This window comes from Eucalyptus grandis, chromosome 3, assembly GCF_016545825.1.
Source record: "Eucalyptus grandis isolate ANBG69807.140 chromosome 3, ASM1654582v1, whole genome shotgun sequence".
In the NCBI taxonomy this organism is placed as follows: Eukaryota; Viridiplantae; Streptophyta; class Magnoliopsida; order Myrtales; family Myrtaceae; genus Eucalyptus; species Eucalyptus grandis.
Genome location: NC_052614.1, coordinates 69,680,963 through 69,696,725, shown reverse-complemented (window position 1 = coordinate 69,696,725; position 15,763 = coordinate 69,680,963). Strand labels below are relative to the sequence as shown.

The 15,763-nt window shown below is 38.5% G+C and overlaps 1 pseudogene; it reads left to right on the top strand.

The window, feature by feature from the left end:
- Nucleotides 1-11,245: 11,245 nt before the first annotated feature.
- LOC104438455 lies at nt 11,246-14,350 on the top strand (annotated as a pseudogene).
- Nucleotides 14,351-15,763: the final 1,413 nt, after the last annotated feature.

Genomic DNA, 15,763 nt, shown 5'->3' with positions numbered 1-15,763 from the left:
ACCATCAAAACCGGTTCTCTCAAAAATATCAGCACTGCTGACTTTCTTGTATGAATGGAATGATTACAATAGAATTGAGTTCTTCAAACAAGATTTTTGTCTTTTTGCTCTGATCTTTCTGTTTATTGTTAAATAGTTCCTAACTGATATCATGGATAAAGATCCCTCAGAAGATGATGTGCGGAATGATTTTTAGTGGTCATGAAAAGGCTCAAAGCATGAGCTCGGGATAGAGCAGGCATAAGATGTACTACTATCTCCCCAAAGGTTGAGCCTAGGTTCCCATTTCGACTGTTTATCTGCACAACTCGAGGTCCAAGCCCACAAATTGGCTCGATGAGGACAAAATGTTGAACAATTGAACTGGAAGCACCGCGAAATTTGATTTTATAGAGTTTGAATAATAAGTTATAGTAAAAAGCTGACAGATAGTTCAATGCATATTGCAAAGGTTTTTTTTTTTTTTTTTTTTTGGGTCTAAGGGTTGTTTATCTTTTCAGCTGGGGTCTTTCTCTGAAAATGCAAATTTTGTATCTTCAAAAGTGGGGATGGTTTTTCCAAAGGTTATCTAATTTTTTTCCTTCTTTTTTGAGAGAAAAATGGCATGATACCTTACTTATATGTTATCTAAGGGTGATTGGTTTCCGGTCCGGTTCGATCCCACCTAGGAATCAGGAACTGGATTAGGAGGACCGTTTCCTAGTTTCTAGGACTAGGTATTGGTCTGGTCCCATGGAACCGGTTACTTAGCAAAAAAGTTGAAAAAAAAAATACTAGAGTTGTTTATTGCTATTTTTTCAAAAAATGTATATATATATATTTTTTTTTTAAAAGAGTTGATCCATCAATCTTGTTTGATTTGTTGGTCCGGTTCCCCCTCGAAACTAGGAATCGAATCGATACTTGCGGGAGTCATACCACAACGGTTGGGCTAATCTGGTCCAAGCTATTCTCGAATTGGGCGATTCGATATGCTCACCCCTAAGTCGTTATTTGATATAATATTTTTCTTGTTTCATGTTAAACTTGCTTCTACATATTTCAGATAATTAATAAGGTTGATGTTATATGAACTGTAGCTTTCTCACAACCCCTGCTCAAGAGAGCGAGAATTCGTTAAGAGAATTTACAAAAATAAATTCTAAACAGTATTGCAAAGTCAAAAGTCATGTAAAACATAAAAACCGCTGTCAAAATAATTAAAATTCGATATGGAGGTTTTCCTTTGGCCCAAGCATTGGACCGCGTGGCGTGGCTTGGTTGGGGAGCTCTACTAGGGGCCAGTAGCCATTTTCATACATTTGCACCAATCTAAGCCTTGATTCGGGTTGGTTCTCTGTCGAATTTGGCCTAGACATCAAGACAACAATTTGGTCTCTTTCAGAATGAACCGGAAATACCTTAGTGAAATGTTAAAACGTCGTTCCATGCAGATAGGAATAGCAAAAGGAGTCATATATATGCAAGTTTGACCTTGAATTTAGTTATCTCATGAGACACTTCATCACCTAGGTTGCACGGACACTCTCCGGGACCCTTCGTGTCGTGTCCGACACTCCGACATGTGTCCGACATGCTCCCGACACGCTTTCCAACACGTTCCGACATGCGGTCAAGCGCCTTCGACACGCTCGACACGCGAGTCGGAAATTCCGACACGTGACTTCGACACGCATGGGGTTATTTTTACAAATTTCCAAAACTTTTGTGGTTTAAATATAAATATATGAAAAAAATAAAAAATAATAATAAAAGCTAAAACGAATTTCCAATACTCGTTTGAAAATGTTGAGATGCTTGAAGTTACAAATTTTTCATTTGATGAGCTGGAGATGGAGTCTGCTTTTATTTTTTTTTCAAAAGAAGTGGATAATGTGGATGAATGACTTTTGTTATATTTGGTGAAAGAATGTTGATTGTTTTTTTTTTTTATTGTTAAATTTTAAATTTAATAGTGGAACGTGGATTACTTGTTTTTTCCTCCAAGTTTTTTGGATTATTACAATGAAATGTAGTTGAATTTGTCAAATTAAAACAATGAATGATATTGACAAATGTAGGATTAATGTTTTTAGTATAGATTAATTCTAGGCTATTATTATTATTATTATTATTATTATTATTATTATTATTATTATTATTATTATTATTATTATTATTATTATTATTATTATTATTATTATTATTATTATTATTATTATTATTATTATTATTATTATTATTATTATTATTATTATTATTATTATTATTATTATTATTATTATTATTATTATTATTATTATTATTATTATTATTATTATTATTATTATTATTATTATTATTATTATTATTATTATTATTATTATTATTATTATTATTATTATTATTATTATTATTATTATTATTATTATTATTATTATTATTATTATTATTATTATTATTATTATTTAGTTATTTATGCATTTATATATTAAAATATTTATTTAATATATAATACGGAACGTATCGAAATTCTCTACTTTTGAGAAATGACGTGTCGGCGTGTTGTGTCGTATCATGTCACGTGTCACGTGTCCGTATCGGTGCAACCTAGTTCATCACAAGTAAACCTTCATAAGATGGAAACCGATGTCCTAACCAAATTGCGGATCTGCCATGAACCTAGGACTTTGAAGGACATTAAGTTGTTCATGCTATATTGTCAAGCAAGAGGAGCTTTATGTCTTGAATGGTTTGTGAATGGACCGAGTGATATACGGAGACGGAAATGTTCACTTAGAAAGGAAAGCAAATGCGTTACCTCAGAAAGAACATCAATGAGAAGAGAAAGCTATGTTTTTCTAGTGTTTTTGTCATCATTTGCAGTATGATCATTTAGCCAAATAGAGATGAGCAAGCTACTATGTAAAAACCACCTTTTCAAAAGTGGGAAAGATCACACAATGCATCGTCTTCAAGGAAATTAGAACAAGACCTAATTCAATTATGAAGGCAAAAACTTGCATTGACCTGGTAGATCCACAATGAGGTCAACGTTGATCAACAACAATAATAAATGATAGGAAAAAAAACCCAATCTTGCCAGTACTCGGAAATGCAAAACGAGAGAACCAAAATTGTTTGGCAATTGGACAATTTTCAAAACCATCATGCACAAAATAGTAGCATGTGATGAACAAGCTTGACATGTGGTGATAACTAATTCCACATAGTGAAACCATCCCTTTCGCCATTGGGGGTTGATGAACAAAACAACCGGAATTATCAGTAAAACTGTCGTGTATGACATTCCGAAATTGTCTCTCTGTCTATGCAACCATCTTCATTAGCTTTCACACATTATTTTGTTGTTGAGCTATTAATGTTAATGGTTGTTGAACAATCATTACTCAATGGCAATCCACACAGAAGATGGTTTTTGTAGTAACTACTTTCATCAAATGCCCCAAATTGATTTTTGTTTGGTATGGCTCCTGACAAGTCGTTGCAAGACACACTGAAGTTTCCAGGGAATTCAACTAAGTAAGCTTTTTAGTGATAGAACCAATCAAGTTGTTGTAGGAAAGGTCAATGCTCTCTATCTTTGCGAGGCTCAACAATGACGTTGGTATATGTCCTATAAGCTTGTTATTGGACAGGTTCAACACGTGCATGTCCTATAAGATTGCAATCTCTGGTGGGATCTCCCCACTGAACTAGTTGCAAGAAAAATCTAGTCCTACCATGTTAAGGAGTGCGTAGCCTTTATAAGAATCAAACCTTCTTTTTGTTGTGAACCCAACAATATGTGGAAGTGGCCATGCTTCTTCCAGTTCTATATAGTTGTAGAACCCAAGATGGCTTTTAATTGTCCTCACAAAAGACCAAGGTGACCATCCTTTGTATCTAGGCGAGAAATTCGATATTGAAGTTACCTTATCCACGTATCCACCAGAGAAATTGATCGGTCCCAAGCAATTAGGTAATGGACTAAATAGATTGTTTTTAGACATATCAATCATACTTAAACTTTTCAAGCTGCACAATTGCTTGGGAAATGTTCCATTGAAGCTATTACCTCTCAATGAAAGAACGCTCAGTTGAGAGAGTTTACTTAGCCAATAGGGTATGCTTCCAGAGAATTCATTTTCACTCACATCCAAGGTCACCAAATTGGAGCTGTTAGAGAGTACATGCATGAGGGCACCGTTCAATTTGTTTCTATTCGGATGGATCTGACTTAACCCCTGTGTGATAAAAAATGATGGTAATGGACCATACAGATTGTTGTCAAGACAAATCCAAATAATCAAGCCCACCAATATTGCAGAGTTCTTGAGGGATGAGGCCATCTAATTGATTTTTGGACAAGTCAAGGGCCACAAGCAATGACGCGTTCGCAATCAATCTCAGAAGCTTACCGATGAAAAAGTTGTCGCTAACATCCAATATGAACAAATTTTCCTTGTGATGAAAGAAAAGAGAGATTTCTAGTGAACATGTTGTGGTGTAACCGTAGATATGACAGATTTTGGTTCATGGCGTCGTCGGAAAATACAATTTCTCCTTGCAAGCTATTATATGCTACGTTGAGCCTCTCCAATGATAAGTTACTATCTAGTAACTAAACAGGTAGTCTGCCTTGAGAAATTTTTGCTAGATAGGTCTAAGATAGTAAGGATTTTATACTACCCATTTGAGATGGAATACTCCCTTCCAATCTATTGGCTGATAGATCAAGGCAGAACAAATTTGGGACATTTGCCCAAAATTCAGTAGTGAGCTCTCCTCTCATGCTGTTGTTGGATAGATCCATCTCCCAAAGATTAAAAAGGGTCATTGATGGAACCTTAAGTGTTGTGAATAAGTTATTTGCCATAAAAAAGTTTTTCCAACTTAGTATTGTTTTCCAACAACTAGGCTGGAAAGGGAATCGGAATGTCATTTGAGGAGAGATCCATGATTCTTAGTTCATATTGATGATTGAGAAAGCCCAAAAAAGTCACTTTGAATCCTTTTGATAGACTATTTGACATACTATAAACCTTCAACCGGGGCCTTGGGATTGAAGATGCAACTTTGGTATCAATTGTTAGTTTATCATCATCAAGCAAAAGCATCTTAAGTCTTGATGGTTTGCAAGTGGGTTGAGTGATGAGGGGATTTCAAAATGGTTACCTGATATGGAAAGAAATTCAAGTGAAGTAAGACTAGTGAGGGGAGATGAGGCAACACTATCTATGAATTCATTGTCTTCGAGGTTCAAAATCTGAATAGATGTCATGTTTCACTAGCATGTAGGAAGCCTGCCAGTAATCCTATTAGTGCTAAGATCCAGCTCTTCTAGTTTTACCAGGTTACACAAGCCTGTTAATGATATCACAAGTCAATTCAACAACAAAGAGGACATTCAAGGACATCAAGGATCCATTTCATGTCCAGCTTTTGCATAGAGAGATAAGAACTTATTGTGATCTGATAGGTTGCCACTTAGACTAGTGTTGAATGAGGACAACAATCTAAGAGATGTCAAAGGACCAAGGCTGGAAAGGATTCCCATGCTTGTGTTCAACGAAGAACCATCCAAGATGAGTTGTTTCAACTTACTGGAGTTATGGAAATCTTCCTAGAAATCAAATGATAACTGAACATCAGATTTTCTTACACAAGCATAATCGAGAAATGGTATAGAAATATCATGAGTGAATGGAACTTTGTTAATAAAAACTTAAGCTCTGTCCATTTCGCAAAAATAAGAAATTTATGGAAAATATTTTTCAAGATGTCATTTTTCAAGAAAATGACAATATTTTTCAATATTTGGCTAAAACCTGAAAGTAACTAGAAAATATTTCCGTCATTTGGTATGGAAAATCTGATTTGATTTTCATCCGTGCATTCCTTTCAATAATATTTTAATTTTAATTTTAAAAATAGAATTTTTAATTATTTTTTTTGTTTTTTTTTTTTCCTACTCATTCCTTTGATCACTAGCCATAGGTGAAGTGAAGATTGCCCGAGGCCAATAAGCTTGAGCCTCGTCAAATCGGCAAGGCCTCGGCTTTTGGTGAGATTGTCCCTCACTTGTTGTTGGTTGTCGTCGTCGTAGTCGGTGATCAATTGAAGAAGAAGGAAAATAATAAGAAGGGGAAAAAAAAGAAAGAAAGAAAAAGAAAAAAAATAATTAAAAATTTCATTTTTTAAAGAGAAAAAAGAAAATAATAATTAAAAAGAGTGCACGGAGGAAAACGGGTTTAGGTGAAAAAGAAAGAGAATGGAAAATAATTTCCTCATTTTCCTCACCTTTGAAAATGCCTTTTCCATTGAAGGAATATGTTTTCCTTTACTTATTTATTTTCCGTGACTCTGAACATTGAAAATCTGGAATACATTTTCTTTGAAGTTGTTTTTCACGAAACGAAGTGAGTGTTAATTTGAATATACATTCACTAATGGGTTTGACTAACCTTGACTAGTGATTTTTCCTTTTACTGTATTATCCTAGAGAGAAAAAATCTTGAGGGATGACAGTGCCCCTAATGCTTGTAGATAGTCCCCACATCCTTCAAGTGGACACCATCTAGGTTCTCCAAGGCTCTGTTTGGCAACTTGCCAAATAGTAACAATTTTTATTATTTTGTTCTTGAGAGTAGATTTGGAACAGAAATTTGTTTGGTAAAATTTTTTATCATGGTAACAAATTTCTATTTTTTTTTTTGTTCCAGAAGTAGATTTGGAATAGAACGAGAAGTAAAAAAAAATTGATTCTTTGTTCTCGAGAACAATTCTAGAATCAAGCAACCTATTTTCTCTGTTTACTTTTCTTTTTTCTTATTCTTCTTCCTTCTTTCTTCTTCTTTAATTGCTGCCGCCATTGTCGTTGTCGTCCACTGTCGTTTGCTGTCTCGTTGCCCACCGCCGTTGGTTGTCGGTTGCCAGCAATCGATCCGGGGAGCTTGTCAAAGGCTTGTTAGGCTAGGGTAAGGTTCGGCGACCTTGCTGGAGGCTCGCCTAGCCATCGGCGAGGCTCGCTTGGCTGGGCGAGCCGGTGAGGCACGACCTCATCGAGGGCTGGCGATGCTCCGGTGAGGTTGCCGGCCTTCGTCTGGCCGGTCGTCGGTCATCCCAAGGTTGGCAATCGGTGACCTTGAAGAAGAAGAAGAGGAGAAAGAAAGGAAAAAAAAAAAAAAATGGAAAGGAAAAAGGAAAAAAAAAAAGGAAAAAGTAATAAAATTATTTAAAAATTTTAAAAAAATTATTTGAAGTACAAATTTTGAGGATGTGCCAAACACAATTCTATTCCAGAAATTGAAATTTTGAATAGTTACCAAACGGCTTAAAATGCTTAGTAATTGTTCTCGGGAATAGAATAAAAAAGAATAATTTTCGATCAGAAATTGTTTCTAGTAATAGAATAAAAAAGAATAATTTCCAATTAGAAATTGTTTCAAGAACAGAAGGGTTACCAAACACGTCCTAAATGGCTCAAGTTTTTTGATGCCTAGTAGTAAAATTCCAATTAATTAACTTGCTTGGTAGTAAAGTTGTGAAAGCACCCACGCAAATGCCTCAGGGATAAGAATCTTTTGAATCAAAACATTTGTATATGGAAAGAGAAGGGGGTTGCAATATATGACTTCTATATTCTCAACACAAGGCACATGTAAAGGTATATGACTTGAAGGCTAGTCAATTTAATATATGAATTAAAAGGAGGACTCTGCATGAAAACTAAAACAGTCCCTTCAGCAATTGCCATTGCATCAATTGCATTATAACTTATGTTTAGCTCCTTTAAATTACTGAAACCACCTAATTTAACCACAAACATTGCTAACTCAAGTCAAGGATGGTGATTTTGTATCGAATCATGAGTAGAGAATAAGCTGGAGAAATTTATTATTCACATGTAAAGTCCCACTCAAATTGTTGTATCTAAGGAACAGATGCTAGAGAGATGGAATTGTACCCAGAGTGGTTAAAATAGAATTATCCAGAGAATTACCACTCAAGTCAAGCACCTCTAGTTTGCTCAGCCTTGAAGATTGCAGGTTTGTTACTACAAACAAAAAATGAAAAGCAGTAAAATCTGCATGAGTCTTTTAAACTACATGCACAAACATGTATTGTCATACCGGGGGAAATATATCGTAGACTTGTGGATCAATGAGAATGTAGACGTAATCAACTATAATGGAGGAAGTGAGTAAGAACCTGGGCATGGTTAACTTTTTAGTTTATTAGATAATGAGTATCTCCTTTTATAGGAAATGGATGAGTGGCAAATTTATACGTTTTGGTGCAATCCACCCTCCTAAATAGTTGTAGGACCAGTCAAGGCTCTTGAGTTCTTCAAAGGGAAGAAGCAGAGAAGTGTTTAGGTGCCAAGTATTGGAGCCGAAATGGTAAGCCCTCAAATTGGAGAGCATTAGCTCAGTGGCTTTTCCTGTGGTGGGGCTGCACTTAACACATGCCCAGCTGCAGCATTTGAAATATGATCCACCAGTGTCCACCCAATATATTAGGTCCAATGTGGCATTGAGCATTGAGAGTGCAACCCTTTCTTGGTCCCGACACCCATTAGAGCCATATAAACATGCAATACCTCAAACCACCACAAGTACCCACAGTATTTTCTTTTTCATGACTGCAAATTCGAGTAACTTTATTTGTATCACACTCTGGAGTTAACTTCTTTTTGGCAAGGTCGAGTGATTTCATAGGAGTGTAGAAAATTTTGTCATGGACAAAGTCTTGGTTATCTTTAATGATGAATATAGCTCAGCCCCTTTTGGTGACAAGGTTGGGGCGGGGAATGTACCTTTTGCAATGGCCAGATTTCATTGACAGGGAATGCCGAAAGTCTCTATTGGAATAATTTTTCCACGCGTTAAGCCTACTCCTAGTCAACTGTTGTCATTTATATGACTATTCAATCTCTGTCCAAAGTAAAGCATAGGTCTTGTGATTTACTTGGTTCTCATTTGGAACCTAAGATCGTATCATTTAACAGTTAGAATGCAACTAAATGATAGTGGCATGAAAATTAGTAAATGTTAAAGAATTATTCACAATGAACTGACCTTTTGCTCGGGAAACAAAAATAGGATGTAGATATGGTAATGGGTTCGCTGAAGTACTCTCCTCATTGATTAGCTTGACTAACTCAGAATGCTTATATTTTCAAGATACTGAAAATTACTAATGTGCAGTTTTTACACATTTCACACAACAGAAAAAGCATGATGGATTGCCTTTCGGTTTCTCAAAAAGTAGGTAATTTAACTTGATGAGTGCCTAGTTAACATCATTCAAATTGCTTCTAATGCAAGGTTGATGGTGGATTATGCTACGAGTCCGAACATATAAGTGAAACTTCACTAGAAAATGTCTGGAAATTGGATGGTTCTAAATATGGAAGATCTATTAATCTACTTTGCATTCAAGCTTTTAGGAGGAAGTGATCTTGACTAGAGGTATTTCAGAAGTAGACATGTCGTGAAGTAAACACAAAAATTGAAATTTTTTTGCTATTAAGTCAATGCAAAAACATTGAAGAAATAAACGGGGAATGACAAAGATACCAAATATTTATGAGATTTAATCTGAGTATCAGTATCTATTTTCAGGAAGAGCCGATAACAAATAATTCATTATAATCGGAGAATTGGAGTTATAATTGCTCACACATTTAAGTATTTTCCGTGCCTAAATTAAGATCAAATTGAAAAGTATAAATAAACAACTTAATTGGATGTAAAGGTCACATCACAAAACACCACGCATTTATGCCCATAACAAAACCCTTCGCACAGTTAATTCAGGAAAATCCATAAGTTCTTTCTCTGATTCATCAGATCTTTTTTTTTTTTTTCTATCAACATTGCCCCTCCTGACTCACCAGTCAAAAATTGCCCATCGCCAAAACCCACCTATCCAAGACCCTAACCCAACTTGACGCCTACGAGTTAGGCCCTCCCCTCCGGCACCACCCGCAATTGTTGAGTCACCGAGCCACCGCCACCTCGCCTCAATTGCTTCCCTCTCTCTTGTCTCAAGCTTGGGCATCCGTTGCTGCCCGAATTGTGTTGTGGAACTTGATGCCAAATCTAGCTGGCCATGGCGAGCTTGCCAAATCGCGTGACTTTCGAGCTCGAAGATCATGGGCATTAATGTTGCCTTTGAGCTTGTGGCCATGGCCTCGGGTGTGACTTTCGAGCTCCAGTGACCATGGAGAGAGAAGTCGATATTAGTGTGGCGGAAGGTAGAGAGATGGGGATAAAAAATGGGGTGGAGGGGTAGTTTATAAATGCAAATTTTGTATTTTCAAAAGTGAGGATAGTTTTTGAAAGGTTCTCTATTTTCTTTTTTGAAAAAAAAAAAATCGCAAAAAAGTTTAAGTTATGTCCACTGTAACACAATTTCTCCAAACTTTTTTTGTGGCACAAAAAATCCCAAATTTATATCTGTGTGATACGTTTACTTTAAACTTCTTTTTATGACATATATACCCCAAACTTGTTACCATGCGATACATTTACCCTAAATTATTTTTTTTGCGACACTAAAAACCTAAAACTTGTATTTAGATAACATATTATCCCAAATTTTGAGGTAAATGTATCACATGAAGTAAATATGTTATATGGGTACAAATTTGAGATTTTTTGTGTCACAATAAAAGTTTAGAATAAATATAACACAGTGGACATAATTTAGAGTTTTTGTGACATTTTTCCCTTTTTTTTTTCCTATTTTGAGAAAAAAAATGGCATGATACCTTACTTGCACCCTATTTGATATAATAATTCTATTCTACACATTAAATTTGCTTCTTCATATTTGAGACAATCAATAAGCCTCATAAAAGAAATTTTAAGTACTCTTGCAAAGTGAAGAAAAGTCATGTGAGACATCAAAAGGCTCTAAAAATAATTAAAATTCAATATGGAAGGTTATCCCTTTGAACCAGGCGCCTGGCCACACGGCCTGGCCAGGCCTGAGTGGCTAGTAGCCATTTTCATACGTTTGCACCAATCCGGGCCTCAATCTTGGCCTAAACATCAACACAACAAATTACTAGAATAAAAAAAGATACTTTTCACTTCTCAGATTAAGAAAAACCTATTGCTAGAATCCAATGGATTACGTGCCGATCTTCATCAAGAACTCGTCAACACTAGCACCGGAAAAGGCATGGTATGCTCATCACAAAGGAACACCTTCAATTGCAGGACAAACCAGTCATCCGAAAATTTCGAAAGAATCTTTATTTTTTCCTTCACCATGATCGAGGAAGAAGCCACCTCATAGGCCACGTTGTGACGCCGTGAAGCGCCGGAGCACAGCATCGCCCTAGGCAATTCGAACAGAGCGGACACCATTCCCGCCACGTAAAAAGAACGAAACCAGAAGGGCGACCCAAGGGCATTAAAACGAGCCCGATCACGAACGTGACCGATCCGACGAGCATTGGAGCCAGAGAGATCCCCACGAACAGCGGCGGGAGGGACCCGCGCCGTCAACGCGATAGCGAGACGCGGTCGCCTCGAAGTGGAGGCAACGGACTGGGAATGCGGCCTGGGGAGGAGGGAACTTCATGATGTGGGCGACCTCCGTTGGCGACCTCCACTTGAGGTACGTTCTTCTTCCAAGGGAGTCGACGGATCACCGGTTGTTCCGACTCCGCCGGAGCCTGTTTTGTCCGGATCTGATCGCGCTCTTCGGAGATCCACCTCGTCTCTCGCCATTCTCAGACACAGAAGACGAAGAGTAGCGATCGGCGATTGTAATCGCCGGATCCATCCGTCGTTCAAAATCCGCCTCGCCGGAGCTTAATTTCTCCAAATCTGATACACTTTCTCTAAAGCTAATTCCCCGGAGGTCGATGCAACTTCGATCGCTTTATCAAGCACAGTGGATCATGGTGAGCTGAAGTTGCGGAATGATTAGAACCTATTTATGCGGTTTAGGTTAGTGAAGCCATCGGTCGAGCTGAATGCATCGTTGATCGCGTGATTAATCGCAGTAAAAGCATGGTGACTTCGAGCACCAAAATGATTAAAGTTCATTGGTGCTGTTGATTTTGTGAAATCACTGGAATAGCTGGGTAGACCATCCTCAAGTGATGTTTTTGAGTCAGGTTTGACTAAGCTAATTTGTGCGGTTTAGGTAGGTGAGGGTGACGGTGAAGATGTCTCAGAGCATGATCCGCAAAACACTGGGAGATGTTGAGAACTAGACAAGCATTGGCCTTGTGAAGGTGGCGAGCAGCATGGCGCCAGAGCTCGAAGTAAATATCGTGAAAGCCACGAGCCATGATGATGATCCTGTGGATGACAAATACATCCGTCGGATCTTGAATTTGACTTCATACTCTCGCGGATACGTTCATGCATGTGTTTCTGCGCTTTTGAAGCGACTGAGCAAGACCCATGACTACATTGTGGCTCTCAAATCTCTAGTGGTCATCCATCGTTTGTTGAATGATGGAGACCCAATTTTTCACGTGATGATAATGTATGCGACCAGGCGCGGGTGCTAGGTTTTTGAATGTCTGATTTTAGAGATGAGGCTCAATCTCGTTCATGGGACCACTTGGCTTTTGTGAGGACTTATGCTAAGTATTTAGATCAGAGACTCGAGTTGATTACGTTTGATAGAAAGAGTGGCGGCGGCGGCGGTCCTAGTGGAAGTGCTAATGGTGGCTGTGAAAGAAGGGAAAGAAGAGAGAAGGGGACTCCACTGAGGGAAATGAGGCCAGAAAGGATTTATGGCAAAATGGGCCCACTTGCAGAGGCTATTGGACCGGTTCTTGGCGTGTAGGCCCACCGGTCTGGCCAAGAATAGCTGGTTGATCTTAGTTGCATTGTACCCTGTTGTGAAGGAGAGTTTTCAGGTATATGCTGATATCTGTGAGGTTTTGGCTTTATTGCTTGATAAGTTTTTCAATATGGAGTACCAGGATTGCGTCAAGGCTTTCGATGCTTATGCTAGTGCCGCTAAGCAAATTGATGAGCTGATTGCATTCTGCAATTGGTGTAAGGATACAGCGGTGGCAAGATCATCCGAATATCCTGAAGTGCAAAGGATAACCAGTACGTTGGAGACATTGGAGGAGTTCGTGAGGCATAGAGCAAAGAGACCTTAGAGCCTAGAGAGAAGGGAAGAATTGCCCCATGTGGCTCAGGAGGAGGATCTGTGCCAGATATGAATGAGATAAAGACATTGCCTCCACCCGAGAATTATACTCCTACATCACCACCAGAGCCAAAACCGGAGCCACCAAAGCCACGAGTGAACAGACGATTTAGTGGATCGAGGGATAATGTAGTTACTGCTGATGATCAAGGTAATACATTTGTGTTGGCTCTATTTGCGGGGCCACCAGCTAATAGAGGGAATGGTTTGTGGGAAGCATTCCCTTCTAATGGTGAACCAGAAGTGACTTCTGCTTGGCAAACCCCAGCTGCCAAATCTGGCAAGGAAGATTGGGAATTGGCTTTGGTGGAGACTGCTAGTAACTTGTCAAAGCAGAAAGCGGTTTTAGGTGGTGGTCTTGATCCATTGCTACTGGATGGCATGTATGACCAGGGAATGGTGAGGCAACATGTGAGCACTGCCCAATTGACTGTAGTTAGTGCGAGCAGTGTTGCTCTACTCAGCCTTGGAAAGAGCGCAATCCCTGGCTCTCCCTCCACCCGATGGAACTGTCCAAACAGTGAACCGGGACCCTTTTGCTGCATCATTGAGCATCCCTTCTCCTTCATATGTACAGATGGCGGAAATGGAGAAGACCCAGATTTGGTTGTGCAGGAGCAACAACTATGGTAGCAGTATGCTACAGAGGGGATGCGAGGTCAAGCCACTTTGGCCAAGATTGGTGGGACAGGTTACTGTGCACCAGGTCCTCCTGTGATGCCTTACGGCATGCCACCAGTCAATGGGATGGGACCGTTGACCGGGTATTATTATTCTCCTTACTGATGTTGCTTGCTTATCACCATATGACTATTTTTTCTGATTTCATCCAGTTGTGTATCTAGTTATATTGCAATATGATCCTTTTTGTATTCTGGTGTGCGGGTTTTCGGAAGAGGGAAGAGTGAACCCCGGGAGATTCTTTTTGGGGAGGATATTTGGATGGTGACATCCAGTGCATCCTGTCCCTGCTCGTGCTTCTTGTAATAATCAGAATTTCCGTGCCCACAGCCTCTTGTGCCGTCACAGTATAGACAGGATTGAATCTATCATTGTCTAGTAGCTCTGCGCTTTTGTTGTTTCATGCCTAAAAGTAGACCGATCATCAAAACCAGTTCTCTTAAAAATGGCAGCACAGCTGACCTTCTTGTATGAATCGAATGTTTACAATAGCATTGATTTCTTCAAACTAGATTTTTTTTTGTTCTGATCCTTCAGTTTCTTCTGTTACTCGGAATCATCTGGAGCCTAGTGCTTTTGTTAAATAATTCCTAACTGATATGATGATGCTCTTGATTATAAATATCTTGGATAAAGATCCCTCAGTGAAAGATGATCTCGTGGAATGATTTCTAGTGGTCATGAAAGGGTCAGAGCATAAGCTCACGATAGAGCAGGCATGAAATGTGCAACTATATCTCCCCAAAGGTTGAGCCTAGGTTCCCTTTTCGACTGTTTATCTGCACAACTTGAGGTCCAAGCCCACAAATTACCTTGATGAGGACAAAATGTTGAACAATTGAACTGAAAGCACCGTGAAATTTGATTTTGTAGAGTTTGAATAATAAGTTATAGTAAAAAAGCTGGCAGTTAGTCCAATGCATATTGCAAAGTTTGGAGAAAGCGCAAAATATTCAGATAACCGAGAAGGGCTCCAAGTCGATTGATATCACCTCTGGTCTTCAACCTTATCTGTCTGACCTCGATCTTTTCTCTTCGTTTCTGTTTTCTGCTAATAACGAACCGACTGATCTCAATGTTATTTGGACTTACCCCTAGTCCGAACCTCCAAAACGCCTGGCTCTCTCAACCGAGGTAAGACAATATATCTTGGTTGTGCACTTAATGCATCGATCTGGCAAGTCCCATGACCTCCACCCCTTGAAGCATGGCTTTTGCGATTGTCCTGGACAACTAGTCTAGCTGAGCAGAATTTTGACCTTTATTGGTTTTGTAATTTGGTAGGGATCCTTTGAAACTTTTTGGCTTAGGCTACCGAAATCACGATAGTTTGTGATGTATTTATATGTTGATGGGGTTAACTGAGTTGATTTGCCCTCTTAAGTTATGGGACCCCAAATTTTCTTTAACAAAGTCTCTGGATACTTAGACATTAATTAGAGAACAGAATGACCAACGAGTTTTTGCATGCCCAGTATGATTTATTCGTCGATACATGAAAGATCTCTGAGTAGAAACGGTTTCTTTGTTACTGGAATGAAGTTGGATTGCACACAAACTAGCTTTCCTATATGCTCATTTCTTCTTATTGGAAATACCACACTGATATAATTGGACGACAATTTCACCGGTTGCTTTATGTAAGTTAGTCATGTTTGGGAGGCCGAAGATGTCCTTGGGGATGATCCTCGCTTTACATTTTGAAGATAAGTGCATCATGATGCAAAATCATAAGACAAAATTGAGTTCCCATGGCAGCAAATTACACTTTTAATTTGGTTTGCTCTCCAGTTCGTATTAGTCTCGCAGACTAGATGTGCAGCGGAATATTTGGTGTGGAAGAGAGATTGTGTTGAGAAGGTGAACGAGGGATTGTATTTGTGACATCTTGGATTTTCAGTTTTGTTTTCAATTGAATAAATCG